This window comes from Polistes canadensis, unplaced genomic scaffold, assembly GCF_001313835.1.
Source record: "Polistes canadensis isolate GaletaPanama2010 unplaced genomic scaffold, ASM131383v1 scaffold_11, whole genome shotgun sequence".
Classification (NCBI taxonomy): Eukaryota; Metazoa; Arthropoda; class Insecta; order Hymenoptera; family Vespidae; genus Polistes; species Polistes canadensis.
Genome location: NW_014569558.1, coordinates 1,101,390 through 1,114,236, shown reverse-complemented (window position 1 = coordinate 1,114,236; position 12,847 = coordinate 1,101,390). Strand labels below are relative to the sequence as shown.

The 12,847-nt window shown below is 37.2% G+C and overlaps 1 protein-coding gene across 1 annotated transcript in view; it reads left to right on the top strand.

Annotated features, from left to right (window-relative positions):
- LOC106793158 (homeotic protein ultrabithorax-like) overlaps nt 1-12,847 on the top strand; it is a 116,238-nt gene that overhangs the window by 102,259 nt on the left and 1,132 nt on the right. The window lies entirely within an intron of this gene.

Sequence of the window (12,847 nt, the reverse complement as noted above, 5' to 3'; positions counted from 1 at the left end):
ATATATATTTTTTTGTTATAAATATCTAACAATGTATAACATTTATATTCCAAATTTGTAAGTAGGATCATGTGTATTATAATATAAATTTATTTAATTTCAGTGTACTCTCTTTTGTGTATCATTTTTTTTCGTCTCCTAAAATAGAAGAACGTAAATAAATGTTTCTTCGCTTTTTTTTTCTTCCGAGTAACACAATTGAAAAATACGAGTTTAATAAAAACGAACCTTTGTTCGTAAACATGAAAACGCAATTAACATGAATAAACCTAGAAGTTAAAGAAAAACATTGTTTTAATATGCGCATTAATATAAATTTAATATGTGCCATTGAAAAGTGTAAAAATAAATGAAATCTTTTATCGCATCAACTTAATCGGATATAAAAAAAGCATTTGAATTACAAAATATAATACTGGACTTAAAAGTGCATAAAATCGATTTGATACAGTAAATAAAACTTTAACGAGATTTGCTTTTAATCAGACTATTCAAATTTGTATAGTGTGTTAAATATAATATGGTGATCCGTATCCATAGTATGACACTGCCATCTAACGGAATTAACGATCTTTGGTATAGTTATGGCTGCTTCACCCTCACAAGTTTGTGGGCGTGGTTAAGGCGGAGACGAAGGAAAATGACTATTTTGTTGCATTAATTCGATATTTAATTTTATCCTTCTACAAACAATATTGTTACTTTTATTCAATAATTCTCATTAAAATTATATATTCGATAAATTTCCAGTATAATTTGAATTTCATTAATATAAGGATCTAAAGAAGATTTTCAAAGCATTTGCTTTGATGTAATACTCCGCGGGCACTACTTTTCTTTGCTAAATTGGACTGTACCAGATGGCAGCATCGGTCAGCCCTATATCAGCATTTATGAGAACGCTCTACTTTACCGACTCTCGATGGGTAAGCACAAATTTACGAAAGCGCTCTACCCACTAAGTTCGACAATCGAGGTTGTTAGTTCGATGATCTTCCGTAATGCGCATTGTACTTTGTTTTTATCGACGTGGTAATATAAAAACTATGAGGGACTAAAATGCATGTGAAAGAAAGCTTACACTAAATCTTAAATCTTATTCCCGCTACTATCTATAACGAAAATGTTATAAAAGAAGAGGTGACATTTTTATTAGAAACAAAGGATCGCCAGAATGTGATTTTATTGCCCAATAAAACGTAATTTCCATGGATCGATGAAACACTCCGGTCGTTTATTTCTCACTCTCTATCTCTCTGACATAGATGTTCGTCAAACAGTGGGACAAGCTCTTTATTGGTTGTAAAGGAAGACATTTTACGATCCATAAAAACATTTATAGCGCTAGAGTCGTCTTACTTCGGTTGTAACACCCCCCTCCCACCCAGTTATATCCATTACCCCTTCCGTGGCCTTTCCAAGGGCGGCCACTGGCACGCGCGCTCTCTTGCCTTGCCTGCCTTTGAGATTTACAGGTTACGCTCCCGGTAACACCTCGTAAACTTGGTTTAACGACTTTAACCGGGCCTAACAGCTTCCTTCCTGCAATCAGACCCTGACCTACCTTTTATACGCGTTCTAGAAAAATCTTGAGCCAACTGTCATGTTTCTTTCATCGATCTAACCCTCATCATTATTTCTCGACTAAATTTATGACCTATAAAACGTTAAATTTTATCGATAATGTTTGACTATCAATTTCTTTTACAATAAACAGACTCTTATTCAAATGGTTATTGTGCTCGTAATTTATAAATGTGTTTGTGCAAGATTCTTATCTTATTTATTATTTTAAAATGAGTAATTAAACTTTGCCGATTGTTTTCTATCATGTTTCTTTGAAGAAGAATGAGCTTCTGAAGAATCTAAATGAAAAGTCTTATTGCTGTAGAGCGTATTAAATCCACCTATACAATAGGAGGCTTGTAACTCTTGAACGTGCGCTACCGGCTCAGAGAATACGGTTCTTTGCTTTATGATTTGTTTTGATTACACTTCATTACCATTTTACGCCTTTCGCTGGCAGCGTAACGGCCTGGCAATAAGTCTTCTTCGTTGATTCTATCGCGACGTTTATGGCCATCATTATTAGCTGATACCACTTGAACTCTCGTAAAGTCTACGCCTGTGCGCGATCTGGCTCGTCTGGGACGCTCATCCACTTGCACGTTAGTGGCATCAGTAGAGGGGATAAATTGGAAGGGATAACCACGAAGACGAATAAGAGAGGGGAGACTTACGAGTTGACCGATTGTCCGCTAGATTGCGTTCTTATGACTCGGCCATATTTATATATATATGATGGACTTGATGCACTTTTTTATCTTTGTTAATATAATAAAAATAATTTACTTTTTTTCTAATAATAATTACTTTAAAAAATTTTTTTTATAACTTAATCTTCAATAATAGTTTATTTTATTGAACGAAAATAACCAATAAACACTAATTAATTATATTAAATTTAGTAATAATAATTTATGTCTTCTATATACACGGATTTGTATATTGTAGAGATGGAATACAAGCATCAAAGTATATATAACAAAATTTATTTTAAAATTGCTTTAACGACTTTAAATATTTTAATACGATTTCATCCACAAAAATTGAAGAACTTATTTAACATTTAAATACAGCCAAATGTGTCGGTTAACTTAAAGCGAGCATCAAAGACGCATAAAATTAATCCGAAAGTAATACCGTATCCTAGTTAGTATTACGGAACTAAACGATAGAACTAGAATGTAAACAAAAGATTTTTGTTTGGCAGTGATAATTTAACAGTTCCCTATATACTTACTGGGATCTTCCGCGAGCTACGAATATTCTGAAATCTGGTTTCGCGCGGTGGTATTAGCATTTAAAAGTGAGCAGTACCCGGCCTGCCGGCGCCATTGGTCCACATTTACACAACAATGAGGGTCCGTACTCTAAAAACTCCCAGAATCCCTGGGCTTGAAAGTCAGACGCGAATCAGTGAGAGAAAGAGATAGAAAGAAGAGATGGGGAAGAAGAGAAGCAGAGAATGCTAACGCCATCGGAATCTATCTCTTTCTCTTTCTCCCTTTCTCTGCCTTTTTTTATCTTTTTCTCTCTTTTTCTTTCTCTCTCTCTCTCTGTCTCTTTCTCTGTTTCACTCCCTCATTCAGTCGGTTGCTCTCGCACGCACACAGACAATCTCTCACTTAGAGATAAAGTTTGGTAGAAGGAGAGGATGAGTCGTGGTAGGGAACACGGAGTGAAAAAGAAAGAAATAAAGAAAGAAATAAAGAAAGAAAAAAGAGAGAGAAAGAGAGAAAGAGGCAACGAGGCAAGCTAACTAGAAACTCGCAACACAAAACCTAAGGTTTGAGCTTTTTTTTTATCCTGTTTTTGGGACCCGACTAGCCTCAGAGAGGATAGCATACGATCCTCTCCGCTCGTCTCTCGGCCATGGATATTTCTAACACACACGACCCACCCATCCCAGTGGCAGTGATGGCGTCTGCGACGTTGCCAAATTATCTTACGTAACCACTTAATTTTCTTCCGATTCCGTGCCCGATCCGATCGGTTTAACTTTTAAAACGCTAAATTCCAATACTAACATAAGAGTAACAAAAACGGCTATCACTTTATTTACTTTAACTTAGCTACTACGTGTAACGCTGGGATAAGTAATAAAGTACGTCGAAGGTACAAGATCAACGATAGCGTCGCTCACATTTATGTGACAGTAAACTGCTTTGCATTAAATATGAAGCTGTATCATTTAATAACTGAAGAAAAAACTACTGAATAAGTGATTTTAATAATGTTCGCATTTAATTATATCTTTTTCTTATTTTTCTTTAGTTTTTCTTCACTTTTAGATAAATTTACGATGTTATTTCAGTTATTAAAATTAGAGGCTATCATGTATAGATATGCAAGATATCTATTAACGAAAACTTAACTACATTATACAACTTTTATTGTATTAGTCGTTAGCATTCTAGTTATTGGATCTCGCTTATCGCGTGATTACACATTTATGTATCTCCAAGATTTAACATTGCTAACATGCGTCTTTTTAAGTGTGATTACTCACTCCTTTTAATGTCCCTTTCATTCGAAACGTGCATTCCGTTTGCAAACTTTTAATTAGATATGATAAAATCGAACTGAGTAAGGTAAAGAAAATGACGAAATGAATCCCTGTAGAATCACTTAATCCGGTTTTGTGATCGTTTCCAGCTTCTGCGTTCATTTATTTATATGGACCACCCAAGTAAGCCTGGCACGAGTGAAATGTTCCTTAACCATGCGCCTGTGTAATAAATAAATCGCTCGGCAACTGTATTGCGTTTCTATTTATTTTAATCGCAGGCCTCGATAAAGATTTTATTCCGTACGTAGCCATTCAATCGTATCACGTCGTTAATCGCATCGTTGCATTTATACTCATGAACAATTATATAAGGGACCTTTGCGTGCAGTATATAAAGTCATTTGTAATCGACGACACGTTGTCCTCCATCGATACGACATTGAACGTTTCAATTTCAGGATCTTTATGTCTCTGCTGTATTTTATTATATAAAATTGGAAGTATGACGTATACAAATGTTGTATATGTGTTATGTATTTACAGATAATATCTATTAAAATTTTATAGATCAAGAAATAAGAGATAAAACATTGAATAAAAAGGAAAAAAGAAAATTCATGCTAGCAGAAGAATTGTCAAGAAGGGAATTATTTTCAATGAATGATAAAAATTCAATCATCATGTACGTCTATGGGCAACAAATGAAAGATGAAAACAATTGAATGAAAAAAATGAAAGAAAAATCGAAATTTTCAATCGATGATAGGTACGTTACGAGCGAATGTAAAATTTGTCGTGGTACAAATTTAAGTCAATAAATTTTCCAACACGTCGGACTAGGCGCTACGAAGATATATCACTTCCACGGGTGTTCATATAAAGTTAATGCTGCTTCAATTATAAACGGCCAACTCTTCCTCTTTCCTCCTGTAAAAAGTTCGTCCGAACGCGCATCGAGTTTTCTTTTCGTGGCTTTCTTGGGCCATTTATTCATCGTAATATTGAAATAAGCTTTCTAAACTTTTCGCGAGAGTTTGTTCGCAGCCCTGAGTCCGCGTGGATTTTATACGACACGACGAAGGGGGCAGAATTTTACGAAGGACGAGTTAAGGGAAAGGGGGTAGAAGTGTAAGCTAATTGTGATACACTTCGCGGGAAAATCTACATGGACTCGAAAAAGCTGCTTCTTAAGGATATACCGAAAAGAAAAAAGTGTATATTAGGCGTATTGTCTTGCGAGCTTTTCCTGGTCAACTGAAGAGGGATCATTATTCAAATGTAATTATATTACTGTATACTTAACACTATTAAAAAATATTGACATGCAATGATTATAATGGATCCATTAATACCGTGCAGCTTAATGGATATAGCTTATTGGATTCTCTTCTTACCATTCTTCGATGTAATATTGACCCTGAAATAAGTACTTATAACAAGTGGATTTACTTACGATTAAAAATTGCTAAAAAAAAAAAAGTGATTGGACGAGGATCGATATACTTGTAGCCGCGTAACATTCCCTTTTGGAGTAAAGGAAAAACCTTAGCAAGAAGTCGCCGCGTTTTCATCGTGAGACGTGCTCTGAAAACGGTGGGACAGCTAATTGTGATACACTCCGCGGGGAGTTGCGTTGAAAGTGTCGAGGATCTCGAGGTGGCGCGGTTCCGTACTTGCTTATACGAAGTTAAGAAGCAGAAGCGGAAAAGGGTGGGCAACGGGGGTGGAGAGGACACTACGTAGTTAGTTATATACGCTGTGGCTGTGCATGTTGCCAGTAGCGTCGGTGTGTTTTTCATTTTCTTTATATCACCCTTGACGCTCGTAAAACCATTACCCGTGACCGAGCAAATGCAACTCCTATATAAACTCTATCGGTGTGTTATATACCACGCGTACTACGTATCTTCTTCGTTCTTTGACGATACTGCCGACTTCTTTTGGTTCCGCGTTCTTTTACCACCTTCCACCACCCTCACCGCCACCACTAGTCTAAACTCGTCGTTCTATATTTCGCCAAGACCAACTCAATTTCCTCAGCAATGGTAAACTCGACCCTTCGGCTTTTATCCAAGCCATGCCCACGGGAATGATCTGAGCTTTCTCATCGTCGATTGGATACATTCTGTTTGCTTCGTTATCTACTTGCCAAGTTTGACTTACTAGGTGGGAAGAAAAGAAACGACGGGTCGTGCACGCATCGACGTATGTAATACGTAGGTATAACATTTCAAATAGCCGGATCTTATTGTTAGTTGAGTTCCTCTCAGCACCGTTCTCTTATCCTAGTATTACTTGGAATCTTCTATTGCGATTACCATTTAGAATAGCCTTAAATTGTATTTACAAACAGGTACGAATCCTGGAAAGATTAAAGATTAAAGATTAAAATGAAATAAACAAAATATGAAATATCCGAATACGTGGAAAGATTCATTTAGTTTTAACAGGCGTTGATATAATAGAATAGCTTCAAGTGAAATATGAATTTTCAATAAGTCATTGATATTACCAAGCGGCTATTTCCCTAGATCCAAAGTTAGTTTCGCAAAGTTTAAGGCGTTCATTACGCACGAGCCACTCTGGAGGCCGTGATGTGTAGATAAGTCAGTTAGCGACTCGCTCTAGCGCGTTCCATCGTGGATCCTTTTTTGTGTAGCGCCCTCTTATTGCTCTTCCCTCTTTCTCTCTTTCTCTTTTCGTTCTCTTGCTCACACTTGTCGGGTGATTCATCATCGGTGTCGTTCTCTCTCTCCTTTCTCTGGCTCGACTGGCTGGTCTGGCTTGGCTGGCTGCTTGGTTGGCTTTGGCTTGGCTGGCTGGCTGGTTGGCTAGCTGGCTGGCTGACTGGCTGGCTCGGTTTCTGGCTTTCTGGCCCCCGAACCCGCGTACACCACCGAGCAGCTTCGTCTTCCTTCTTCTACGTAGGCATCGTTATACACGTTGCTCGTTTTACTCCCACACTGGATCCGTACCAACATGCAGTTCTGGCGCGGCAGGGCGCTCTCTCCGAGTTAACCTAAAGCCAGATATTCTTTGCATTCTTTTCGAACAGTCATATACTTGAGTTCCAAAGATATCGAACTCTTTCTACCAAATTCAAACTTTATTCTCGTCCTTTTTCTATTTCCTGGATATCTCTTAGCAACTGATGTATATTGAATTTGTGTTTTACTAGAAAAGATAAAGTTGATTAAAAGTAATATGCGAAATAATGTAAAGATAAATATCAATCATTTTTATCTATGATATATTTCACATTTGGAATAGTAGGAGAATAGTTTACCAAGATTCATGAGCGAATCCTCTTCAGAAGCCACGTGTCCTGGACGTAGAAATCTGCGGGTGGTTAGGAAGGTTTGTTAGCCGTTAGGAGCCGTCGGATCAGCACACCTTCGTTCGCGGAGATATCTCAAATACTTGCGACATTCGCGAACGTCGGCGTTGTCGGCGGTGTAAACACTGCGGGGGCACGAGTGCGAGATCGGTGCCAAGCCCTTTTTCTTTCGTTCGTCGTTTCGATACGTTGTTCGCTCGTCACTCGCTGGAAATCGATTATGGCGGCTTTCGTGTGTACCGCTTTCAAAGTGTTCCTCGACGATTCAATTATTCACGTACGATTCTCGCAATAACATTCTGACGATATTATTAAAGTCGGCACTGTGTCTTGTCAATGTACTTGCCTTCATAACTCAAGATTTACTTGTTAGTTCGATACTGCTCGTACAAAAATTGATATAGGTAATTCGGTATTGTTAAATGATAGAAATCGGTGATGGAAGATCAGACGTTGCGTTGGTAAAGACATTCTCTAAGTTTATGAAGATTCTTTTCGGAAGATTGTACGTTTCCAGGTCGATGGTGGCGGAAGGTGGGATTCCAGTAATTCGGTTATAGAGCGGTTGGGTGCTGGAGAGAGAAGTGGGCAGGGTGTCGGACAGTGGTATGGGTCGAGTCGTAGTAAGGGTAGGGGGGAAAGGGCGTTCCATGGCGTACCCTGCATGGGGTAGCTTGCAACCTCACGCGACACTAGAGCCATCTATATCCTCAAAGATTTATGGGTTCCTGGTGCAGCGGCTGCTTGGGCAAGTACACACCGCACAATATCACGTGGTGCGGTGTTGGTGGTGCCCCCTGTCGCGACGGCCGTGCTGTCGCCCCGCGGGGGTTTACGCGCAATTCGCGCTCGTGCACTAACCTCATAAAAAAGTTGCTCCTCGATCTCAATCCGATCGGAACCCTTTCCTTCTTTCTCTTAACTCGACCGATTCTGGAAGTCCAACGATTCTCGCACGTTTGTTACTCGTGATCTAAACTGGATCCTGTTGGATCTCCAAGCCTGAATCACAACCATTGCTACGGCTCAATCCAAACTTTTTTTTATCTTCATTTGCCTTTTATATTAAGAACTCGCTACAAGATTGTTTTGCACGCGATAGGACGACAGCCCTTTTTTTTTTGTTTGTTTTTTTTTTTATAGAATAACTTCGTCTTAATTAATCCAATTTGATATTTGCCAGAACAATTATTTTGAAAGATCGATGAGCATCCTTTTAACCAGAGATAAAAGTTCACATTAAAATAGAAAAAACGTGTAAAATATTATTACTCTTTCCGGAAGTAATCGCGAGAGTTCTGGAAAAGGAAGATCAATGAGTGGGAAAGGAATTAAATGCTTGAAAAGAAACATTTGATGTATGTACGTATATAGGCAGGACATACATATATGTATCTGTATGTATAACAAGTGATCGCTTTCGTGGTATGGAAAGGACGGAGCAAAAGCAGAGGTTTTATAACAACCCCCTTGACACGGCCGTCAATTCGTACTTCCCACGATATTCTGCGTGAGTAGTAGCGAGGAGATAAAGAGAAAGAGAGAGAGAGAGAGAGAAAGATAGGAAGAGAGGGGAAGAGTGAGAGAGAGAGAAAGTGAGTGGGTCGTTCTAGTATTGGTAGGAGACGAGGGTGAGGACGAGGACGATATGAGTACGGGTATCTACCTACTACCTATGCCAGTGCACTCCAACCCAAGCAAACGGCCCGTTCCACCGATGCGGCCGGTTTACGAGCAACCTGTGGTAACGAGAGCGATAGATAATAACCGCTCCGTGCTTGACTCTCATCCCCTTTCTCTCTCTCTCTCTCTTTCTCTCTCTCTCTCTCTCTATCTACCTCTTTCTACCCCGTCGGTCTGTGCACGTTTCTGCACGTACGCGTCAGCTTCATTTATTTTTTACCAAGTCCGGAATCGAGCGAGCATCGCGTCAAATGAAGGAATCCCGTCGCTTCCATCCACTCCACGGAATTATTTACATCAGCACCAAGCCCCCGAGAGATTTTGTTTGACAATGCTTATAACAACGATGGCTGTCCAATGTCCCCGTCCCCTCATATCGTATGCGTTAAGCCTTAATCACGTTGCTGAATATATACACCTAACTTGTACTCGGCTTCTGCTTCTACTCGATTTTACACTTTTATATAAGCTTAATTCTTTCTTTTCTCAATTCGAAAGCTTACACAAAGATGGCGTATGCCGTACACATTTATCGCACGAAATAAGACTCGCCAGTTAATCTTCGTTATTGTTTTACAAGAGCGAATAACGTGTCTCGTAACGAGACCTTCATAGAGTCAAGAGATAATTTATTATAAGTTTGAAAGGAGCACTTGCGTATACAACGCTCCTGTTAAATTATTATCGGCAATGTTCTCCTCGATATACTTCATTACGATATCCGCTTGTTAACTGATAAGATTATTATATAGCCAATGAACTGTAGAAGATAAAATTGTAATCATAGATGTAAAATAAATACTTTTATACGAACTAATGCTATACACAAAATAAAATTAATATAAAAACACCAAAAGTTGACGCATCGAAGTTTGGATATTGATAATTAATGTTGTCTTCAATCGTGTTGGAAATTTATCGATCCTAAGCACATAAATTAATACTTATTATCTGAGAAAATAATATAAATAATAAAAAGTTTAAGCAAACTCGCATGGATCTGAAGATTTTCTCGGGGAAATATCTAATCAAACGGAATCACATTTTACGATGAACTTTCTTGCTAAGGCTCTGTTGTTCCCTTCTCGTCGTCTCTCGGAATCACGTTCTTTTCTTCCTTCCTTCTTTCCTTCCTTCCTTCGGTTTTTACGAGATTTAAGCGTCGCGTTACGTTCTAGACGCGCAGGCGCGCACGATGAAAATTTATTGCGGCTTAAAAACTCTAGCTCCTTTGGAAATCCTGATAAATGTTCAAAGAAGCGCCGGCATTGCGTGTATACGTGTGTACATATACATATATATATCTATATATATATATTTATATACTTATTATATATTGGTGTAGGTTGATACAACAATGTAAATGTACGTATATACATGTATACACACATTTACAATCGAAGAAACTCGGAAAGCAAAAGTAAAGGCAAAGTGATACTAGGCCGAAAAGCAAATTGTATAAAATACAAGATCGTCGTACAAACAAATGGCGACGACTGAAAGCATAATCGTGCCGACGATTCTACTATTCCTCGTACGCGTCTTTAAGAAGATCCAAAAAACTTGTTCACCCCAGAATTTATCGTTCTTGTTATAAATGATAAGGATTCGGTAATCTTTGAATTATAGCTCGCTACTCTAATGCCGAAACTGGCCGTCGAATAAATTTCAAGTGGCGCAACGGTTTTACGCGGAAGCGTAAGCTTTTTATTGGCGTGATCTCGTTAGAAATGAAATTGTAGAAATTCATTGATCGAAATTATTTCAATTTAGAAAGATAATTGACATACATATTTATATTAATGATATAAATATATATACGTTTTAACGATAATTAAATGTCAACAGAGTATCGATACATTTATATATTTGTATATACATTTAAATGCATGTAGAAATAATTCATGCGTCGAATACAAAAATTTCCATACCTATAAAAATAAATTATTAAGTTCTCTAATGATACTATTCTTAAACTTACACAATACGATCATTTATGAAAATGTAATATATTTACGAGCACGACAAGAAAACGTCGATACGTCTCCTCCTTTTCGTGTGAATTCTTTTTACTACACAAAATCCAATTATTTCGCACAAAAGAAGAACGATGGATGTGGGCGAGAAGATTCTTTTTGACAAGACAAAGCGTGGACAAAAAATGGATCCACGGAGAAAAGTACAAAGGATGGTGCCTGTAGAAATGGCTACGAAAATGGATCTCGCTTCTTCGTAAGAGAAAGAGAAAGAAAAAAAAAAGGGAGAGAGAAAGAAAGATAGTTTAAGATATTCCTGCTATTTCTTTCCTTTTTTTTTTCTTGTTCTTCTTCTTTTTCTTGATATTCTTCTTATACTTTTCTTTCGCTACGCATATCAAGAGGCCCAGGACAAACAAGTTTTTCGCGTACCTTTTAAGGGTGAATTGTGGTATCTCCGCTTTTGCATAAGATATTGGTCGTGGTTCGTTTACTGCGTCGCATTAGAATCGTGAAAGAATGAGAAAGATCGTATAAGATTCATAAAAGATAACAAAAAGATAAAAGATTGAAGATTTTGATAAATTATAATTCTTTCTATATAGAGTCGACATATGAAACTAATCAAATACCAAAAATAATTACTATTAACAAATTTCTGATTATAATTTATTATTAAATTAAATATGTTTACTTTTATATCAACAATATAAGCAAAAGTATAAAAAAATAATAAAAATATTAAATCCATAAAGAGATAAAAAGAGAAAGACGAAACAATATGAAAATAATATAAAACATTATACGAAATTAGAAATTTTTTTCGTATGAATTTAAAGTGACATAAAAAATAATTATTACGTATAAATAAAATATGTTTAATTATCGAAAATTTCAATAAAAGTACGAAACACAGAGTTCCTATTTAAAAATCGGAATGACGGAAAATTTTTAAATCCGTATGCAGTAAAAGAGATAGAAAACGAAGTCAGAGAGCAGCGAAAACAATGGAAGATTAAATATTATGCGAAATTTGAATTTCTTCTCGCGTTTATATACAAAGTTAAAATATTAATTATAATTTAAAAACAAATTATGTTTATAATTCCAAAAAAAAAAAAATATAGACAAAATATGAAGAGACGAGTTTCTGTTTGAAAATTGTAACGTTGGAAATGTAAAATCTCTATAGACAGAAAGAGAAAAATAGAAAGATAGATAGAAACAGAGATAGAAAGAGATAGAGAGAATAAAAATAAGGAAGGGAATAGAGAAGATATCGACTGGTCTGTTAAAGCCACAACGTCGGCTCCTCTCTTCCTTTGTCTCGACCGCTTTTCTAACCCCTTTCGCTCTTAACGCGAGCTATCGATATCCGTAGATACAAACACCAGGAAAGCTGAGACTCAACGTGCGTGTGGCCGGACAAGGCACCACGTGCATTCGTTCCATTACAAAAGGAGCTGAACCAGCGCAGCACGACCCGACCCGTCGTCCTGTTCCGTCCCATTCCATCCAATGCCGTCCCGTCTCTTGTCCCCGACACGTTCAACATATGAACGTACAGTACTAGCTCGTATCTTCCAAACGATCCACCCTCTGTTCGTATAGATATTTGAAATTTCCGGGTAAAAAAAGAAGGAGAAGAAGAAGAAATAAAAAACATCGAATTTTTCGAAATATTACTCGATTTAATTTATCGAAATATTTAAAAACAAAAGAAGAAGAAGAAGAGAAAAAAACAAGGTACGCAAGGAAATTCTTTTCTTCTCTGTTATC